The 15,391-nt window shown below is 40.4% G+C and overlaps 1 long non-coding RNA gene across 2 annotated transcripts in view; it reads right to left on the bottom strand.

Annotated features, from left to right (window-relative positions):
- The window catches only part of LOC125895241 (uncharacterized), a 211,054-nt gene that overhangs the window by 182,061 nt on the left and 13,602 nt on the right, over positions 1–15,391 (bottom strand). For both annotated transcript variants that reach the window (XR_007450158.1, XR_007450159.1), the window contains 2 exons: positions 5,981–6,263; positions 5,588–5,655 (listed from right to left, as the gene is read on the bottom strand). This is a non-coding gene — a long non-coding RNA (uncharacterized LOC125895241). The remainder of the gene's footprint in view (positions 1–5,587; positions 5,656–5,980; positions 6,264–15,391) is intronic.

Here is a 15,391-nt window from a genome sequence, read left to right as displayed (position 1 = left end):
AGATGGGATCACATCAGCCGCAATACAGCAATCCACATCTTAAAACAAATGAGGGGCAGGGGCATAAGGTGGGAGGGTCAAGTGGCACCATACCTAATTCCTACCACCCTACTTTCACCCCCTGGCTCTGAATACACCCATCTTCAAACTCTGCCTTCATTTTGATCTTAACTACACATCTGTAAAGTTTCATGCCTGCATCTTGCACAGTTGTGACGCAATCACATTGACAAAATCGGTCCACAGACAGACATATAAACACCTGGCAAAATACTAAAAAGGGGGCTTTTGCGGTTGGTGCCATAAGGAACACATTTTGCCATGATGACAAACACACACACAGACTCACAAAATGAAAGCAATACTAGCTGTTACATCACTGTAGCAGCTGGTAAATATAACTGATCAATTAATGTAAAATGGACCCAGATAAATGGCAGAAAATTAATGGATGGATTACAGTTTAAAAAATAATTTTTGTTGATGCCAAAATTGACATTTGAAAGTTATGAGGAATGACTGAATACCTTTACAGTATAAGTAACAAAACGTCAAGTCAAACGATACCTGCTTTTGATCCTTTCTGTACCCAGATGTAGACAAATGTGACTTTCTGTATGGTTTCGCTTGCAGCCAATCACCACTAGAATTCTTTGATTTACTGCAACGTGGGATTGGCCCGCTATCATAGCAGCTACAACTCAAACAATCTGTGGTGTGGTGAAGTCGAGCACAGTGTATTTGATGAAGTTGGCGGTTCAGTGTGTCGAGATGCCACCAAAACATTCTCGAGTTTGGCAGTACTGAATCCCTGTGGCATCTAAGGGCATATTATACAACTGAATGCTTCCATTCACATGATGGGTATCAAATGGAGTAGAGAAACTAGAGACTGTCTTGCAATGGGATCACTCCAGCTGTGATAAAGGTGATCCACGACTTGAAACAAATGTGGGTCAGAGGTGAAAAGTGGAGAGGAATGATCCCTTTCCTACTTCCTACCCCCCTACATCCTCATCCTCCCCAACACCCACGTCCGAACTCTGCCTCCATTGTGATCTTAACTACACACCTGTAAAGTTTGCATGGCTTTGACACTATCAGGTTGACAAAATTTGATGACGACGACACATGCGCTCACACACACACACCCATGAGGTGACAACAATGCCAACCATAACAACATTATCGTGGCTGGAAAAAAAGGTATCAAATAAAGTACTTTATCGTTATCAGTATCACTTTAAGGGCACTGGTATGATTTTTTAAAAGATACTCTGCCCTAATGATTCCGTACATTTTGGTTTAACTTATTATTAAGACAAGGAACTCTTGCTATGGCAACCCACAGTATGATATACCTTGCACACCAATGTAAAGTGTCCAAGTATTCCTTGTTCACTTCTTCACTACTCCTCACATAACAGACACTCACATGACCGTAATATCTGGATCCATCAAATGTGATGCATTGCATTGTGGGATTGTTTGCAAAAACATGGTCTACATGCCATGGTCGCTCATCGTGCATTCCTGCTTAGAGTTTGTGCAGCTTGATTTAATTTGTGATTTGGAACCAGATGTGAGCTGAACAACACAGAAGCACACTTTAGTGATCATATCACCTAAAGACTAATCCTGAGCTGCTTTTCATGTACACAATGTAACGTAATGGGATAATGAAAAACTAGAAACGTAAGCAGTAATGGTAGTCTGTACAAAGATCTTTAAAGGGGCAAAAAGCGAAATCGTTTCAGGTTTGCTGTTGTACACTGCCTGTAGACCAAAACAAAGTGTGTCACGAGCCACTCCTCCCTCTACCTCTGCTCTCCATTCCCCACCCCCCTCGCCTCATCTGTGCAGCCAAGCACCGCAGCATCTCCACAGACTATTACATCCAGACGGTCCCAGTGTTTCTTCTGCAGGCTCCACTTCACTCAGCTGCCCGATATACCCGCTGCTTCTTCCCACATTAACCTGAATAACAAACCAGGGCTCGGTGCTACGGTTGGATCCAAACGGAGAGCTGGGGCTAACGTTAGCTGGGAAGCTAGCGGAGGCTAACTGGCTGTGCTGGCAGCTGAGTGAAGTGGAGCCTGAGGAGGAAGCACCGGTTAGCCCCAGTTTCACTACAGGCAGATTCACTCGCCACAGGGGCGAAGAAATAAAATCTAAACAGTCAACTTAGTTTGGCCAGAGATATTGGATAAAGCGAGATACCCCACTCAGCTCACTTCCTGATTCAGTGACATCAGCGCCACGCCCCCGTAAGAGACTTGCGGTAGCTCTGAATGTATTGTCGTCAATGAGGAAAATGAACGTGATCACAATTTATGGTCAATTCTTTCACCCTATAGTCACTAAAGTAAATACTGGGTTCATTTTCCACAAGTCACACATCTTACCAACATTTTGACTCTAAAGCTGCATTTTTCATCCGCACAGATCAAAAGAAAGTTAACTTTGTTTGAGCCCTGTCCGTCTCAGAAAACAAGTTCTCGCGAGATCTTGTGATCTTGATAAACAGGCGGTAAAATCACAGTTAGCTTACAAACAGTTATTTACCGCTATTAATAAATAAAAAATGCCCAAGCTTTGTGCAGCAATAGGCTGCAATAATAGAAAGAATGTATTTTTATTCCACCTGCTTCCATCCGCATACACAGACATCCACAGATCCTCTGTTCAACACGGTGGTGGTGGTGGTGTGGGGGGGGGGGGGGGGTGTTTGAGGGAGAACAGGCTCTGATTGGTAACCACGCCCACTTAGGAGACAGGAAGAGTAACCGTTTTCTTAACATTGGATAACCCTACGGTGGAGTATCTCCTCTATCCAGTATCTCTGGTTTGGCTTAGTTTATCAGTTAGCAATGTCTTTCACTCACTCTCAGTCTCTGCTGTGTTTAGCTATTTCCCTGCTTTCCTGTTAGCGTTACCACTAGTCACCTGCCACGCTAACGTTCCTACTCTTCTCCGTGAGCCTGTGAGCCCGCGGCTCATGGCTCTGGCTCACGCAGAGTAGGGACATTAGCATTAGCTCCTGGAGTTAGCACTAGAGCTACTACAGCTACCGGAGTAACTTACAGCTATGGAGCGCTTCTACCAGCTCTTCAAGTCACTGAGCCTCGCCTCCATCTCAGCAAATATATTACATTTATTACAGGTACCATCATCATTGAAGTAGGCAGGGGAATAGCTAAACACAGCCCAATCACATGAACGTACATGAACGCGCAGCCGGACCAGAGAGAGGGTGTGTGAGGTCATGCTATACTCCAGATGAAATTACACCTCTAGTTCTTCACATAGCAAGTTTTTAATTCCTTCAATCTAGAAATGATGAATTTTGCTTATTGCCCCTTTGAGTTAGGTAAAAGTACCAATGACACAGTTTAAAAATACTCTTAAAAGTAAAAGCCATACCTTCAAATTTTTACTTAAGTATTAGCATCAAAATACTTACAAAAAGTAAAATTTTACAGAATGGCCATTTCAGAATAATGTAGTGTATTACATTGATGCATATTGCAGCTGTTAAAGGTGGGGCATAATGCTGGGCAACCTGTGAATGTGTCCCAGCCCAGGAACCAATTGTCATATCTTAACCCGTTTTATTGAGTAATTCATTATTTGTTTATTATATAGTCTGCTAAGCAATATAAGTCACTTCGCTTCTGACTTGTAGTGGAGTAGAAGTATAATGTAAAAGAAAATGGGAATTTCCAAGTAAAGCACAAGTTCCTCAAAGCTGTACTTCGGCGCAGTACTTAAGTAAATGGAATCACTTTCAGAGTGATTTGATCAATGATATCAGTTCATCAATATCCATTTTACTAAGCTGCCAACTCAGCTGGAGCAAGTAGCATGTGCATGGTGCCTCTGTTGACACAATGTTCTTATTCATGAGTCTGAATGCTCATATAGTTATCGTTATCGTTATCGTTCTTAGTGTAGATGGCCCTTAAGACACTGAGCGCATTTCTGGATTCACATCTTGACATCCTACGTTCACAATAAAACTCACTGGCATCTAATACGGTTTCTCAAATAGTAAACCCTCTATACACCCACACAGTCCTGTTTCACTGCCATCAGGCCTGTTCCTGTGTGACAACATTTCTGAACTGTTTGCGCTGGTACGTATTTATTTCACTGTACAGTTAAACTCTGATACATGGTGGTATTCTCTGTAACAGTAATATTATGTAAATAGAAGTATAAGGGTTTGAAGCAATATCACTACAAACAATGTAGTTTTGTCATTGGGAAAAAATCTATACCATAAACATGTAATGTTAAGTAGACACAAGGAGTAATTTTGTGATAAAATGTTTACTTTTAGGGTGTACCTTCCTCCCAGCAACCTGTGTCACCTACAGTGTATGTCTACTCCAGCTTGAGATCAACTCCACTTCCCAGATCGTTTTGCCATAAACCAAATTAAAAGTTACTGCTGTATTCAAACTGGCTGCATTACGATCCTGTGTGCTAAAACAATTGTTTGACCATCACAATCCAATGCAGTTTCACAGAAATGTGTTGAAGTGTCATTAAATTGTAAACATTTCACTTTAAAAAAAAACACTGCAAACAGAAAAAACTGACCCGCAAATTAAAAGAACTATCACTGACTTAAACAACAGTGTGAATTCTACACTCAATCTAAAGCAACATCTGACGAGCATGAAAATAAACCATGTGGCAACATAGTTTTTACTTCTGCTGCATTCAAGTGTTTCTTTTTTTTTTACTTGCCAGTAACTCGATCCTAACAACATTACACAGTGTGCTACAATAACTTTCATTCGACAACATTTAAGATACTTTAATCATTCTGAATTGTCTGTTAAATGGCAGGTACCATGCGGCAAAGTAAAACCTGTACTGTAAATACATTCTGTTTCATCATAGGTGCGTATGGAGCAAGGAGGCACAAGAAGTTTGCTTTCATCTGCTGTATTGCACTAAACTGAAACAGAGAATATTTTAAACAATACAAGACAATCACCACTAACCTAAAGTATCATGGCATTCAACATCATTTGCCAGGTGTGAATTTAATGTATTGCCTTTGGTTTTTGTAAGTGGTTAAAAAAAAAGATTCCCACCTCCAGCTGCAACTCTAAGACAAACTCAAATACAGTAGTTCTTCTGTTGTATAAAAATCTCTGAATTTAAGAAAAACAAAAAAGTAATAAAAAGACAGGTATGAGGGGATTTTCTCAGTGCAGGGTAGGTTTTAAGTTAAACACTACCAAATGAGAGAAGTAGAAAATCTATTAAAGCACACACAGACATGCACCTTTACAACACAACAAACTTAATATGACTTTCATTCATGCTTTCAGCTACAAAGACAAGGCAGTGGTCCTGATTTAATTCAGGCACTTCAGATGGCACATGTGACATGGGATACACAATAAGTAAGAAGGAGAAAGGCAATGGCTGTGTAAGAGATACACAGAGAAAAAAACAAGTAAAGGGTGAGATAGACAGACAGATAGTGGGAAAAAGATATAAATGGAGAAGGAGAAGGAGAGAAGAACAAAAACAATATGTATCTGACATATAATCTGTCATAACTCACCATTCTTCAGTCGCGATGCAGGTAGAGACATCAGCTAAGAGCCCAATCACTGTAAACCAGGAACCAATCTGCAGGCCAGAGACAGCAGACGTTTAAATACACTTTAATGACATGTAATTATGAACAATTTAATCATTTTAACTTCAAGAAGGAGTGCTACTAATTTACAGCATCGGAGTCGCACCTAACATAACTACAGTCTGTCTCTTAAGGCTGTCGAACAAATAACCAGTTATTGCTTTGACTACATCTCAGGTGAGCTGGGTAAGTGCTTTTATAGGCATCATGCAGCATCTCTTAACCATATTTCATTACTCTTCTTCTGAGTCAACAAGTTATGGCTAAGTTCAGTTTGCACAAATAGAAATTTACTGTTATTTCAAATGGTCGGACCTGGAATAATCCACCACAGCAGTCTGCCCAGGTGCCACTCAGGTAATAATCCAGCAGATCCATGCAGGTAAACGCTGAGTGTCCCTCAGCTGTCAGGTGCTCCACTCCAAGACATCCACGCGGAGGGACAGAGTATGAAAACAGTCAGCTTCCTGCCCCTCGTAATTCTTCAGCACAATGATCCCTGCAGGATGTTTCATGTCCTCCTCTACATCTTCATCTCTCCTCCACACTCCTCCACGGAGGTGTCGCACCTCTTGAATGTAGGGCTGGCCAGACGCACCTGCAACAGGACAACAGGTAAGAGGGATTCAGCAGCCTTCAGTGCCGGGGAAACCATTCTTTCATCCCTCTTCTCTCCTCAGCATCGACAACTCTGTCTGTTCCTCGGAGTGTCTCTGCCAAGAGTAGCCGGGCACAGCCGTCCTGTTTTGCCGCTCTTTGCCAAACACACAAACACACACACATACACGCACATACACAGAGGAGAGTGTTGTGTTTTTTGTTTTTTTTTTTTTCAGCAGCCGAGCTAACCCTGAGCCGGGGCCCGGTCTGCCTTTGAGATGCTCTCTAGCCCACAAACACAAGACGGCTTTCATTATCTTGCCCGTCGCAGCGCAAGGCCTAGCTTCTAAAAGCTACTGATTTCTTTCTTCCCTTAGCCCCCTGCACAAAGGGAGGGCATTTTGTAAATTACTTGCTCGTTTCAGACCAACAAAAGGTACTTTCATTGAACCCTCCTCCCCCCCCACTGCTCTCCTTCTATCCTCCCGCCATTTGATTTTGCTCAAATTTGATTACAAGGCTTGAAAAAGGAGGGGAAGAAAAGAGAAGAGGAAATAAGAAAGCCCCACAGATGGCGTGTTCATTCAGTGCTGTGAATGGCTTTATATGGGCTGCCTTTATACATGTGGCAATCCAAAGACGCTTCAGCCGCTCCGCTAAAAAAAGAACTTGACAAAATTATTGGTTTGGCGGCTTTCTTACACGACTGACACGGGGAACTCTGAGAAAGAAAAGCCCGCCTTCTCTTTCTTTCTTCCGCTCTCCTTGTCTCTGCACCTCACACTCTCACTGGGTCGTACACCTTAATCAAAACAAACTAAATGAGGTGTTTGACTGTGAGAGAAAGAGTTTGTTGTGAGTGTGTGTTGTCATATTAATAACCACCTGCCCTGGCTCTACACTAGGCCAAATTCCAAGACGACAAAGTCACATATTCAGCAAAACGGACAGGAAGGAATTTAATAAAACGAAACACATTCTGAAATCTAGATTTGATAATACATATGCGCACACACACACACACACACACACACACACTCACACACACATCCAGCTCAAATCAAACAGCTCAACTCAACTCGAAAACATTAGCCAACACAAAGCGCAGAGCGTTCTGTTCTCTCACAGGCTATAATCCTGTTTCCACAATGGACCACTCACTCTGCACTTGTTTTGCTCAGGAGGATAATTATAGGTCTGTACACACACACACAGCTTTAGAGCTCTCTTACTTTCTCGGGAACACACACTCACACTCATTTGCAGCAGAGGGGTAGCCAGTGCAGAGTGAACTATGACTTGTTATCCCATTACCAGATCATCACACTCTACAGAATGTAGGATGAAGTGATGGTCTGATGGTCTGGGACCTGGCAGGGCCACTCTGGGTCAGACAGCCTAATAGACGGGAGTCAGTTAATTCCTGGATCCGTTGACCAGCCAACAGAGTCCAGGTCACGGGCTGTGTCATTCCATCAGTGTGTTGAAACCACCTTAGTAACCATCACTGAAGTCAAGCGGCCCAAACAATGTCTTTCACAGGCAGAAGAATTTAAATTGTACTGCAGCCATATCTTTGTCTTTCTGATACAGCTGCTGAACTGATCTATGACCCAGAAATGAATAGCTGAGATTATACCGACAAGCCACTTGCAGTGCATAGAGTGAGGGAGCTGTATCTTAACATGGCATGGTACCATATGGAATATGTCCAGTTTATCTGAGCTGTAATGAAGTCATTTACAGAATACCTGGACTAGGAGTCTCCAGCTATGATAGCTGCTCTGTGAGGCTGTACCATCGACTGTAGATAAAGATGGATGCCACATCTCCTCCTCCTCCCACTGTACAAAAATGAAGTCAAAGTAACCTGGATATGGCCATTGCCATCTTGTGCTGGTGACATCATTTGGAGTCAGAATCGGCAATCTCCCGGCATCTGCCAACACACTGGTCTGGCCAATCACGAGCAGCACACAGGGCTGTCAATCATGATGTCATACCTCTTTTTTATCACAGCAAATAACTAATTGAAACCAAACTTATCAGAAAAACACATAAACACACATCAATGTGATAAGAAGTGCCTAAAGAGTTTTTAGTTTGACCCATGTCTCATCAGCTATCATGGAGGGGGCAGGCTTTCAGTGTTCATTTTGGCAGCTATTTAGATTTAGTCTTAGTCTTGAGACGAAAATGCTTATTTTATTTTATAACTTTTAGTTATTATGTTTTCTCTATCTTTCATTTATCTTTGAACTAATACAGTTAGGCTAATTCATCAGAAATAGAATCAAGGTGACAGGTTGTATAAATATTTCATTTAGACATTTTTTTTCTACAACTACAAATAATTTCGACACACTTCGAAACATTCAGTCATTTTTCTTCAGCAGTTTTTGACAGGTTTAAGGGGTGATTTGTGAGTGCACACTTACTGATCATCATTTGAAAGGCTCAACATCTCTCATTTATGTACTCAAAAACTTAGACACCACAAATAAATAATCTCAGACAACTAGGCTTTTTAGGTTCATTGTAAACTCTGACTTGTCAATCTCAATGTTAAGAACAAAAAAATAACTTGACAAAAGCCTGAATTCTCTCTTAATCTGCAACATAATAGTCTGGAAGTTTAAACTCTCAAAGAGTTGATGACTAAAGCTAAATTATCAGCTGTCAGAAAACTGATCTGAGTTCAGACTGTTCACATACTGCACCGCCACAGAAAACTGAGCATTCTGCCTGCCTATCAAACAGCTATCAACCCATAAACCTTCCCCAGACAGTCTGGATCTGAGTCCTGCAGGGATCAGAGAGAATCAGCTGAGAAGACCAGCAGCTGGTGGCTGCTTGCTCTGCTGCCAGTCAGTGGCAAACAAGGGGAGCTAACTGCAAACAGCCACCGCTTTAACTAACCAGCTCAACAAATCTTTTACATTCAATGTATGCTGACATTTTGCCGCATTAAAACAGAACAAAACAATAAACAAAACAAAAACAAATAACAAAACAAAAAGTAGGGCTGCAACCCAAGATTACTTTATTGTTTTTAAGTCCTGTCGATATGCTTCCTGATGATTACTCAGCCCATCAATCCACTAAATGTCAGAAAATACTGAAAAATATTAAATCCATCCAGGCCACTGTCACAGAGGACTGAGCAACCAGAAAATATTCAGATTCCAGAAATTAGGACTACAGAACTTCACCTTTTCAAAATAGTAGTACTCAAACTGACCAGTCAATCAACAAAACAATAGCCATTAATTCAACAGTTAACAGCCAGTCAATTAAATGTTACAGCTCTAAAAAACAAAAACAAACACAAACTCAAAAACAATTTGCTCCTCATCTTTTAACGAAAGGTAATCTATACTAGATGGTGTATTTTAATTGCAGCAGATACAAAACATGACAAGTACATAGAAGAGAAATAAAAATCACAAAAGATTGGGAACTGCATTGTCCACTCAAATTAGTAAGCTTGATCATCTATCTGTTAGTCCTTAACATACAGTAACTAATGAAGGGTCTCCATGTATTACCAAATATGTGCTGTTTAGCCTTCAATATGTAGGTTATCCTCTCTGTTAGCATGCCCGACCAGCCAAGGAGGCAATAAGGAGAAGTACAAAAGACTGACGATCCCAAGACACATTTATTTCCAACAATACTATTCACCATTCACCCACATCAGCACAGGCACTTTCAAACTGACTCCTTATATACAAAATGTCTTTCAGGTAATGAGCTGGACTAAACCATTTGTCAGATAAAATGATAAACATACATATACACATATAGCAAATATTTACACAAACCCATTACCAGAAAATATACACAATCTTAATAAATATTTAAACACCCCCAAAATAAACCTAACAAATACACACACACACAGAGAACAGGCAGAGGTAAGTTCAGGCTAAAATCAATAAATATGTTCATAAACATTTCTTCGTGTGTTTCTTTCTGTACAATAATATATATATGGCAAATATGTGAATCATTAACTTACGTTTAACATAACAATAACGCTAATAACTCAGCCAGAGAGTTAGTAACGGCGGCTCGACGTCACACTCTCTAATGGGAAGTTTGATAGCATTTGTCTCATCCACTGAACAGTGCTTGGTCTGTGAATATTTTTTCATAACTGTGCAATAAATTTTTTGGCATACAGTGAGCTGAGGTCTATAAACGCTCGTTCATTTGTACTATAATTATGTTTCTTTGGATATAAGCCCAACAAAATAAGTTTGGATATAAGCCCAACAAAATAAGTTTTTCCAGTAAAATTTGTTTTGAAATTATCTTCTCAATTATAACTCTTAACTCTTCCCAGAATATTTTAATCTTTGTGCATTGCCAAATACAATGAAACAGTGTCCCTCTGACTTTTGTGCATATGTCTGGTATGTTTTTGTTATATCGATTTAATTCCACCGGTGTTACACATGGCCTCATTAACCATTTATACTGTATTAGTTTTAGGCGCAAAACCACAACATACACTTTACTGTATGATGACAAAGTGCAGACTTTCCTCTGTTTGGTTGCTAATGAAAGGACTCAGTAAGCGCCACATTTCATATGATGTTGCAGCAGTTTCCCATGACTGCCAGGGCAATTAGCTGAGAATCCTGCCTACAATGAGAGGATGCTATCCGCAATGGAAAACAAAACAGAGAAAAGGGCCAGGTACCAAAAGTGAGGTGAATCCAGCCTAACTATGCAGTGGAAATGATGCATTACTTTACTGTCTAATTAGTAGCTAACATTTAGTACAACTGAGGCCCATTGTAATGTCAAATAATTTGCAGGTATTTGGTTAGAAACCAAAAACTTGGACAAACGGACAAAAAGTCAGGAGGATCACCGAAGTCAGTAAAATTCATCCCCTGGGGACCTTTATGTCTTATCCTAACAACTACTGTCCACCCAGCAGTTGTTCAGTCTGGACCAAAGCGGTGGACGGCACAACAAACAGACCAACCAACACTGCTAACTCCCTTGTTAAAGACTTGCCTCCAAGAAAATTACGAGCATATGCTGCTGGTTTGTAGGAAGTTCAGGGATGCAGTCTTTGTCAGTTACGAACCAAAGCTATGGAACACACTACCTATAGATATCAGGTAGAGCAGCTTGCTAAATATTTTTGAAAGAAAGCTAAAAACGTATCTGATCACTTTAGACTGAACTCGCTCTGACTTTCCTGATACAGGTCTGAAACTCTTTTTGCACTTTTACTTCCTACTTACACGTAATTTATTGTTCTGTGTTGAATCGACACATAGGTTACGATGTAGGCTCCACGTCAGTTTGTTATGTCGTAACCTACGCCATAGCCTGACGTGCACCTCCCCAGAATTGTAACTACGTGTCGCAGTGACGTAGACCTCCTGTCTGTCGCTGTATACTGACTAGGGTTGGGAATCTCTCTGTGACAGACGATTCGATACATATCTAGATACACGGGTTACGATACGATTCAAAAAGGATATATTTTTAATACAGAACGATTCGATACGATTCCAAACAGTGTAGGAACGATACGATTCGATACGATTCTATGGTTAACATTTGTTGATGTAGACATTAATCATATATTAGAAAATAAAAAAGCCAATTCTATAAAAGTGACATTCTTGTACTATTTTCAAATTTGTAAAAGACCACATCCCCAAGCATTGTTGCTGTATGGCACTGGCAAAAATAAAATAAAAAGACAAACAACAACAAAATCACACATTGTCTGTGTTTTTGTATATATCTTATATGGACTTGAGTCTGGAATAAAGTTTATCATAAAGCTGTACAATATAAACATAAAGCAGAATAAAATAATAACATGCAATGTAGGGGCAGAATCTGACATCTCCTGTTATTAGTTGATATCATGGACTGTGATGACTAGCAGCTTACCACTGACAGCATGTCAGACTATTTCTCTGTGTTTGCTACACTCTGTGTTTGTCATTTGTAAAAAGATAAATCACTTTTCTATAATACATCAATGATATTTCAATGGAATAAATTACTTATTGACTTATTCATACTTCAAAAACAGCATGAATAAGTGATTAACATAGGGGGGATCAAAATAAAATAAATAAATAAAATCAAAATCAACCAGCCACCCTCCTCCCCTGACAAGTAAAGAACAGTCCCTAAAGTGCGGTGAGGTTTGTGGAAATGTGAACGGCTCGTTTCTCCTCTGACACGTCACATACCTGTGTGCTGGTGCTGCCACAGCTCAGCTGTTAAGGTATTTTTGGGAAGTCATGACACCGATGAAGACTTCTTGGACCTGGAGCCGGGCTTCTCGGTCGCCACCACGGAGCACTATGGCCTCCGTATTTGACAGGAATATGTATTTCTGTCTGTGTCTGTGACCCCCCCCCAATCCCCCGTTCAACCCACAACCGGCAGGATTCGCCTTTAGTTTCTGCTGCGGCTTGGCTGCTCCCTGGTTTATCCAACCAGCATTAGCTTCTGTTCCTCAGCTCCACCGGTCAAGCTGGCGCTGATGTTTACATCCATTATCGTTGTCAGTAATGCCTGCTACGGAGCATGCCGCCGGCTCTCGTGTTGTTTTAGAGATGCAAACTGTTAAAGCCAGTCAACCAATTGCTAGTCTCGCGATACCTGATCCATGACTCTACAAATCGATTCACCTAAGGATTCATGGCTGATTCGTATCAATTGAGGAGGCTGCTACCGACGCAGCCGTATCTCTTGCTTGTCAAACCGAATATCCGGTCGTATCGGTTAATCGTTCCCAACCCTAATACTGACACCATTTCCCTCAGGGGAAACGGAGCTTGTATTTACTTTTATTTCACAGATAAGAAACAATAAATTGTGAAGACTGTAAAGCGTCCACTAAAATAGCATTTTAAGTCTTGTGTGTGATCTATCATTCAGGGATTTACACTTCGGGATTCATCCAGGTTTCATATGAGGGAAAGATCGCCAGCCACTAAGCTAATCAATACCATGTAAAATGCCATAGGCTTGTGCCCATAACGTTAGCATGTTATATCTGTGGGGAAAATGTGTCCAGATTAACACAAGTGTTTGTCTGTGAATGCTGCAAGTTACAGTGAAGCCAGTGTGTGTATTTGTTTTTCAAGTTGTCTCTATTTAGCCATGTTTAATGTGTGTTTTGTGTGTGTTTTGAATCAACTAAACTTAACAGCACTTAACAGAAACCTCCGCCACCGACTAGTGTTTTGGAGGTGTAACTGCAGAGTGACACAGACACACCACTGCACAGGTAAAAATGCTCACAACAGCATAGGCGACGTGCGTAGGCTACGTGCGTAGAGTCAACGCACGACCATAAATCCCCTTTTACGCTTCACGCTGCTGCAACTCTTTTAAAGTCTTACTTGATCTTATGATTTATAGTTTTACAACTCTGTGATTTCATGAATTAGTCAATCCATGTTTTAAATGGTTTTAAATGTCCTTTTATCTTGAATTGCCTTGTCTGTTTTATGTCCATTATGTCTATTTTCACATGAGGCACTCAGTATTGCCCTTATTGTAAAGCACTTTGTGCTGCATTTCTCTTATGAAAGGTGTTATATAAATAAAAATCTATTACTGTCTTGTCAGAGTTGGATGAATAGTTTTCATGATTGTCGCCCAATTCTGAAGAAACTGCAGTTTGAAGCAACGCCTCAAGCCACAAGGGGTCATGGTTAAATAACTAAGCTTGTCATTTTTAAAACGCCATCAACAACTGACAGCAAAGAGGAAACTAAAACAAAGTGTAGAGGGCCATCACTATTCTTTTTCAGTTGTTTCAAAGACAATACTGGCATTACATGACCTAAGGGGTACTCCAGGGGTTTTACGAAAGACACACGAAAGAAGGAACAGTCCAAATGGAAGCAGCAGCAGCCAGGACATCCTAACTTTTATTTCTTGATATGGTTTGAACTGCAAAAACACATTTAATACTTCATGTTGTGCAACTTGGTAGCATCTTTCATTAGACCCGCCCATGATGGTAAATACACGATTCAAACAACATCCTCCGACAACAACAACAACAACAACAACAACATTAGGTTAAATTTTTAAGACTGAAAGCACTTTCTCAAGAGCTATTGTAGACAGTACGCCTCATTTAGAGTGAAATCGACGTGTAAAATCAGTGCACTGCCCCTTTAATTATCCACCACTCCCTCTGAAGAGACCGAAACCAACAATGAATTAATCCTTATTGAGAATCATCTGTGTAGCTCAGTGGTTTTCAGACTTTTTCTGTCATGCCCTGCCTTCAGAGGCCGAAAAAGGTTGTGCCCCCCCCAACACCACCACCACCGACACACACAAATTCTGTTTTTAATCAATCATTAACATTAACTGGGGAAGCAACTAATAAAAAAGGACCCAAGCTGCATTTTTGTGAAATAAAGGTCAGTATAATAGCATCAGTTTATTTTCCAATGTATATAATATTCCTTAAACTTTGTTTCCCTTTATTCCCCCACCCCTCCCTTCAGTTTGAGAACAACTGGTGTAGCTACAGCCTGATATAGCATATGCATCTGTGCCTCTACCATACTCCGAAACACATCCTCCTTTAAAATTAACTACCGTATATGACTTTAAAGAAGAATCTATAAGAATTAGTCATGACGTCTTATACTCTTGCTGTGAAAACTATGCAACGCCTTTGAGTTTTCCCACATAATCTGGTGCAAGAAAATTCACTTCAGCATACAGTTATCTGAGAGGTTTGACCAAAAATCTCCAGAAAGTGCTCATTTCAGTCCAAATGTCTTGAAAAAAACATTTAGCCCAAAAAGCTATTATTTTACACTCCTACAAACAAAAAATGTGAATTGTCTCTGCATAAAGTGAGTTATTAATATGAAAGTTATTGTAAGGGTGCTTCAAGAGTGACAGGCTTGGTATGGTTTAGAGCTGGAGTAAGCAAATAAATACCTGTGTCATATACAGCTGTAATTTTTCAACCCCCTTATTTTTAGTGGAAACACTTGTCTATGTAGACACTGAATATGGACATCCTACAGTTATGAAAACACCTGAAGTAATTGCAGTTGTTAAAATTGAGACGCATGAGAAACACAGAATGTACCTGAA

The sequence above is a fragment of the Epinephelus fuscoguttatus genome, linkage group LG10, assembly GCF_011397635.1.
Source record: "Epinephelus fuscoguttatus linkage group LG10, E.fuscoguttatus.final_Chr_v1".
Lineage (NCBI taxonomy): Eukaryota > Metazoa > Chordata > Actinopteri > Perciformes > Serranidae > Epinephelus > Epinephelus fuscoguttatus.
Note: the sequence above shows the minus strand (reverse complement) of the source record. Positions and strands in the feature narration are given on the sequence as shown.